At 54.0% G+C, this 7,500-nt stretch overlaps 2 non-coding genes across 2 annotated transcripts; both read left to right on the top strand.

The window, feature by feature from the left end:
* Positions 1-4,896: 4,896 nt before the first annotated feature.
* Positions 4,897-6,806, top strand: LOC124560738. The gene has a single exon (XR_006969285.1). It is a non-coding gene; the product is annotated as a small subunit ribosomal RNA (ribosomal RNA).
* Positions 6,807-7,157: 351 nt separating this feature from the next.
* On the top strand, positions 7,158-7,312 carry LOC124560736. The gene has a single exon (XR_006969283.1). It is a non-coding gene; the product is annotated as a 5.8S ribosomal RNA (ribosomal RNA).
* Positions 7,313-7,500: the final 188 nt, after the last annotated feature.

Below are 7,500 nucleotides of genomic sequence, written 5' to 3'. Positions count from 1 at the left end.
CACTACGTCCGCCATGTCGAGCGCACCGCAAAACATACCGCCATCTGTAGGTCTCCCGCAACATGACCTCCTGCAACGACGATACCGTCATCTATGAGACGCCAAGCCGACTAAGACAGCGATGGGCCCACAGTGCCCTTCTTTCGACCCCACCCCAACGCCAGCGCCTCTGCCGCACGAAGTCGTGGACCGGCAATCACTCCACCTGCACCCGTTCGTGCCCCACCCCAACCGCCCAACTCGCAACTCCAGCGGATGAACGGCGGACTTTGCTCGCACTCGCAATGTGCAATCCACCCCTATAACGTGCGTTTCATGAAGAGTTATGTCCAATATGCGACATTCCCGCTGTCCATATACATGAGCTGCGAGCTGTACCACGTACGAGCTACAGACGCGATCGCGTTGCTCGCTGTACGAATGCAGATGCTCAGCGGCAGCTAGGAGGCGCTCCATCCATGTCGGTACCGGTGAGCGTTGCACTCGCAGTCGCAAAAACGTACGGCAAGTATATTACTCGGAAGAGTCAATGACAGTCCAAGCCCCCCTGCGTGGGAAGAGTCTTCCTAGGCCATGACCCACCGGAAGGGCGCAGCGTCCCCCACCCCAGACATGTGACGTCAGACTATCGGTATTGACGACTAGACTGATTCCTTATAATCATTTGCCATACACCGGTGGAAGCTGCCGAGACGAGTAACTACATAGCGGGCTCGCCGTGTCACTAATGTACAGAGATACAATAGTTTCGACTGGAACCGGATTAAACGTATACACGGCGCTGATTAGTAATAGATAGAGCCATCAGAATACAGATAATGTATAGACCTGTCCGTATACATGCTGAAAGACTCTGCTCACAATCACACGTCAGCCAGACACTCTTATCACGCACTACTCTCTGCCTGTAACAGGCACACAGACAATATGTAAGCACCAGCATGGAACAACACCCAGTGCATCCTCTCTGCCACATTAGACAATCCACACTATCATAACCAGACCGGGAGGTCCACTCGGAAAACAGAATATCCCACCCTTCCGACAACCACCATTGCTCAGCTAAGCCACCAACACCCACACATGTCCCAGACAGGGGTGCACCCAACATCACAATACTGCCTCCTGTCACACCACACAAACAATGGCAGGAATGAAAGACACAGGTCTGCCACAAGCATGGAATCAGAGCGCCGCCTGTTATGAGCCAAAGGTGCACCCTGACGTGGCAAATCAGATGATGCCGCAGTCATTTACTTACGATAATCACAATCAACAAACCGGGCCCCCCCCCCCCCAAGTGCCTTAACCTAACCCGTATTGTACCTTAACCTAACCCGTATTGTACCTTAACCTAACCCGTATTGTACCTTAACCTAACCCGTATTGTACCTTAACCTAACCCGTATTGTACCTTAACCTAACCCGTATTGTACCTTAACCTAACCCATATTGTACCTTAACCTAACCCATATTGTACCTTAACCTAACCCATATTGTACCTTAACCTAACCCATATTGTACCTTAACCTAACCCATATTGTACCTTAACCTAACCCATATTGTACCTTAACCTAACCCATATTGTACCTTAACCTAACCCATATTGTACCTTAACCTAACCCATATTGTACCTTAACCTAACCCATGTTGCGCCTTAACCTAACCCATGTTGCGCCTTAACCTAACCCATGTTGCGCCTTAACCTAACCCATGTTGCGCCTTAACCTAACCCATGTTGCGCCTTAACCTAACCCATGTTGCGCCTTAACCTAACCCATGTTGCGCCTTAACCTAACCCATGTTGCGCCTTAACCTAACCCATGTTGCGCCTTAACCTAACCCATGTTGCGCCTTAACCTAACCCATGTTGCGCCTTAACCTAACCCATGTTGCGCCTTAACCTAACCCATGTTGCGCCTTAACCTAACCTATGTTGCGCCTTAACCTAACCTATGTTGCGCCTTAACCTAACCTATGTTGCGCCTTAACCTAACCTATGTTGCGCCTTAACCTAACCTATGTTGCGCCTTAACCTAACCTATGTTGCGCCTTAACCTAACCTATGTTGCGCCTTAACCTAACCTATGTTGCGCCGTAACCTAACCTATGTTGCGCCGTAACCTAACCTATGTTGCGCCATAACCTAACCTATGTTGCGCCTTAACCTAACCTATGTTGCGCCTTAACCTAACCTATGTTGCGCCTTAACCTAACCTATGTTGCGCCGTAACCTAACCTATGTTGCGCCTTAACCTAACCTATGTTGCGCCTTAACCTAACCTATGTTGCGCCTTAACCTAACCTATGTTGCGCCTTAACCTAACCTATGTTGCGCCTTAACCTAACCTATGTTGCGCCTTAACCTAACCTATGTTGCGCCTTAACCTAACCTATGTTGCGCCTTAACCTAACCTATGTTGCGCCGTAACCTAACCTATGTTGCGCCTTAACCTAACCTATGTTGCGCCTTAACCTAACCTATGTTGCGCCGTAACCTAACCTATGTTGCGCCTTAACCTAACCTATGTTGCGCCTTAACCTAACCTATGTTGCGCCTTAACCTAACCTATGTTGCGCCTTAACCTAACCTATGTTGCGCCTTAACCTAACCTATGTTGCGCCTTAACCTAACCTATGTTGCGCCTTAACCCAACACACGTTGGGCCTTAACCCAACACACGTTGGGCCTTAACCCAACACACGTTGGGCCTTAACCCAACACACGTTGGGCCTTAACCCAACACACGTTGGGCCTTAACCCAACACACGTTGGGCCTTAACCCAACACACGTTGGGCCTTAACCCAACACACGTTGGGCCTTAACCCAACACACGTTGGGCCTTAACCCAACACACGTTGGGCCTTAACCCAACACACGTTGGGCCTTAACCCAACACACGTTGGGCCTTAACCCAACACACGTTGGGCCTTAACCCAACACACGTTGGGCCTTAACCCAACACACGTTGGGCCTTAACCCAACACACGTTGGGCCTTAACCCAACACACGTTGGGCCTTAACCCAACACACGTTGGGCCTTAACCCAACACACGTTGGGCCTTAACCCAACACACGTTGGGCCTTAACCCAACACACGTTGGGCCTTAACCCAACACACGTTGGGCCTTAACCCAACACACGTTGGGCCTTAACCCAACACACGTTGGGCCTTAACCCAACACACGTTGGGCCTTAACCTGCTCTGTAATTGTCATACGACGCGTTAAATTAGTGTAGTGTTGCCTAACTGCAACCCCCGCAATATAGTTTGCTACTCGCACTGCCCGGTCCCCAGAGTATCGCTTCATGTTAAACACCTTGCAGCTATACACTGTAATGCGGATGGCGGCAGGACGTACATGCTCAATGCCCTTCGCAGTTGTTCATTGGCATTCGCATGGCGAAGCACAGCCTACGTTGTGGTACGGCTTGTGGCAACTGTCCGCTGATGTTGTACGTCCAAATCACACACTGTACCGCACATTGGTCCTCATGTACTGAATGATACATCGTGGTACATGTGTGACCGTACCACGACTGCGCCAACAACGGCGAACCATACGGTCCAAATATTGTGCACTCAGCTACGTGTCGTCTCCCTATAAGAGCTGGATTGCAGTATGGTATGCCGTGGATGGCGATCAGCATGAGCCGTCTGTTGATGTAGTGGCGCGTGTTGTCAGACGTAGTCGTCTCTTCTCACACACCGTGATAGCATGGTGCACTGCGTTCCACATCTGCGACATGCGACAGAGGCCGGTTGACAGTCGTTCGCGCAATGGACATCGCATACGTACGGGGGCCACCTTCCACGTGTTCGCGAAGCGTGCACATGTTGTTGCGTGTATGTGGGCAGACATAGTGTGTCGTGACACCTGACACAGGCATGCAACAATCGTTGAATTTGCAAATGGCGATGGACGTCTACGTTTGCTGGTGACGTTACGCAAATGAAGAACTGGTAAACCGTTGTGGTGCGGTTGTTCTCGCTAGAGGTGAATCAGTGATGGCGACGATCGGTTGAGCTACCAACCGGTTGTTTCAGCGATACCCACCATGCCCACGAACGTGAATGGCATGTGGGTGTGAAGCGATACGCGGCGGTGGCTGGGTGGGACCGTCCCCGGCCGGTGAGGGGGGGCCTTCCGGCGTGCTGGCCGCGCGGTGCGTGGGCGCACGCGCTACAGCCGGCTGGTGGGGGCGGCCAGTGGCAGGCGCGCCGGCCGACGGAGGCGGCAGGCGGCGCAGCTGCGCGCCGGCGCACCCTGCACGCGGCGCCGTGCGGCCAAAGTAGGTCCTCGCGGGCCCGGTGCGAAGCGCGGTGGACATCTGCAGTGTGCTGGTCCGATTGAGGACTGTGTGCGCTGAGGATGCGCCGCCGCCCGGCGCTCGGCGCCGCGACGCCGTCTGCTGCTCGGTCGCCTCTGCGGTTCTCGCAGGTGGATTGTATCGCAGCTGTGCGGACGTGTTGGCGCGTGCGCTGTGCTGGGAGAGTTCGCTTCGGCACCCAAGTGGGGCTTTTGTCCTTCTGTGGCGCTGGCGTTGGAGCTGCCGGCCACCGTAGGTGGCGCGTGTTGTCTCCCGCCGGCAATGCCACGACAGCACGCTCCCGGGCCTCTGTCGGCAGCGGCAAGCTCAGTTGGGAGCACGGGTGGTCGCACCTAAAGCGTCTACTCGCCAAACTCCGGGCGATTGCGCCTCTCTCGAACCCGACCAAGTACTTAGGACGGCGCTGCGCGCCGCCGGGACCTGAGAGGGTTTCGAGGTGTATTGTGCAGGGGAGCTCAGCCTCCTCCTGTTTGCAGAATAATTGAGCGGACGCTTGCGTGTTCGCGCGGGCCCCCGGGACACACTCCCGGGCGGCCGGCTGCTCAGCTCTAGTTGACGCAGCTCCCTGGTTGATCCTGCCAGTAGTCATATGCTTGTCTCAAAGATTAAGCCATGCATGTCTCAGTACAAGCCGCATTAAGGTGAAACCGCGAATGGCTCATTAAATCAGTTATGGTTCCTTAGATCGTACCCACGTTACTTGGATAACTGTGGTAATTCTAGAGCTAATACATGCAAACAGAGTCCCGACCAGAGATGGAAGGGACGCTTTTATTAGATCAAAACCAATCGGTCGGCTCGTCCGGTCCGTTTGCCTTGGTGACTCTGAATAACTTTGGGCTGATCGCACGGTCCTCGTACCGGCGACGCATCTTTCAAATGTCTGCCTTATCAACTGTCGATGGTAGGTTCTGCGCCTACCATGGTTGTAACGGGTAACGGGGAATCAGGGTTCGATTCCGGAGAGGGAGCCTGAGAAACGGCTACCACATCCAAGGAAGGCAGCAGGCGCGCAAATTACCCACTCCCGGCACGGGGAGGTAGTGACGAAAAATAACGATACGGGACTCATCCGAGGCCCCGTAATCGGAATGAGTACACTTTAAATCCTTTAACGAGTATCTATTGGAGGGCAAGTCTGGTGCCAGCAGCCGCGGTAATTCCAGCTCCAATAGCGTATATTAAAGTTGTTGCGGTTAAAAAGCTCGTAGTTGGATTTGTGTCCCACGCTGTTGGTTCACCGCCCGTCGGTGTTTAACTGGCATGTATCGTGGGACGTCCTGCCGGTGGGGCGAGCTGAAGGCGTGCGACGCGCCTCGTGCGTGCTCGTGCGTCCCGAGGCGGACCCCGTTGCAATCCTACCAGGGTGCTCTTGAGTGAGTGTCTCGGTGGGCCGGCACGTTTACTTTGAACAAATTAGAGTGCTTAAAGCAGGCAAGCCCGCCTGAATACTGTGTGCATGGAATAATGGAATAGGACCTCGGTTCTATTTTGTTGGTTTTCGGAACCCGAGGTAATGATTAATAGGGACAGGCGGGGGCATTCGTATTGCGACGTTAGAGGTGAAATTCTTGGATCGTCGCAAGACGAACAGAAGCGAAAGCATTTGCCAAGTATGTTTTCATTAATCAAGAACGAAAGTTAGAGGTTCGAAGGCGATCAGATACCGCCCTAGTTCTAACCATAAACGATGCCAGCCAGCGATCCGCCGCAGTTCCTCCGATGACTCGGCGGGCAGCCTCCGGGAAACCAAAGCTTTTGGGTTCCGGGGGAAGTATGGTTGCAAAGCTGAAACTTAAAGGAATTGACGGAAGGGCACCACCAGGAGTGGAGCCTGCGGCTTAATTTGACTCAACACGGGAAACCTCACCAGGCCCGGACACCGGAAGGATTGACAGATTGATAGCTCTTTCTTGATTCGGTGGGTGGTGGTGCATGGCCGTTCTTAGTTGGTGGAGCGATTTGTCTGGTTAATTCCGATAACGAACGAGACTCTAGCCTGCTAACTAGTCGCGTGACATCCTTCGTGCTGTCAGCGATTACTTTTCTTCTTAGAGGGACAGGCGGCTTCTAGCCGCACGAGATTGAGCAATAACAGGTCTGTGATGCCCTTAGATGTTCTGGGCCGCACGCGCGCTACACTGAAGGAATCAGCGTGTCTTCCTAGGCCGAAAGGTCGGGGTAACCCGCTGAACCTCCTTCGTGCTAGGGATTGGGGCTTGCAATTGTTCCCCATGAACGAGGAATTCCCAGTAAGCGCGAGTCATAAGCTCGCGTTGATTACGTCCCTGCCCTTTGTACACACCGCCCGTCGCTACTACCGATTGAATGATTTAGTGAGGTCTTCGGACTGGTACGCGGCATTGACTCTGTCGTTGCCGATGCTACCGGAAAGATGACCAAACTTGATCATTTAGAGGAAGTAAAAGTCGTAACAAGGTTTCCGTAGGTGAACCTGCGGAAGGATCATTACCGACTAGACTGCGTGTCTTTCGATGTGCGTGTCGTGTCGCGCAACACGCTACCTGTACGGCTCGCAGTAGCCGTGCGCCGCGTGCGGAACCACGCGTGCTTCTCAAAACTAACGCCAATGTTGTGTGGTACGAGCGCTGAAGCGCTGGAGCGGCTGGCCTGCGGCACCTGGCGCCTGGCGCCGGTTTTGAATGACTTTCGCCCGACTGCCTGTCCGCTCCGGTGTGGAGCCGTACGACGCCCATCGGCCGTGAGGCCGTTGGACACAGAACGCTTGAACAGGGGCCGCCACACGCCTACGTCCCGCCTATGCAACTGTCTTGAAAGAGACAGTGTAAACTAAGAAAAGATCACCCAGGACGGTGGATCACTCGGCTCGTGGGTCGATGAAGAACGCAGCAAATTGCGCGTCGACATGTGAACTGCAGGACACATGAACATCGACGTTTCGAACGCACATTGCGGTCCATGGATTCCGTTCCCGGGCCACGTCTGGCTGAGGGTCGGCTACGTATACTGAAGCGCGCGGCGTTTGCCCCGCTTCGCAGACCTGGGAGCGTCGCGGCCGCCTGTGGGGCCGGCCGCGCCTCCTTAAACGTGCGATGCGCGCCCGTCGCCTGGCGGTTCGCATACCGGTACTTACTCGGTAGCGTGCACAGCCGGCTGGCGGTGTGGCGTGCGACACCTCGTACAA

The sequence above is a fragment of the Schistocerca americana genome, unplaced genomic scaffold (assembly GCF_021461395.2).
Source record: "Schistocerca americana isolate TAMUIC-IGC-003095 unplaced genomic scaffold, iqSchAmer2.1 HiC_scaffold_1108, whole genome shotgun sequence".
Lineage (NCBI taxonomy): Eukaryota > Metazoa > Arthropoda > Insecta > Orthoptera > Acrididae > Schistocerca > Schistocerca americana.
This window is presented reverse-complemented; position numbering and strand designations above follow the sequence as displayed.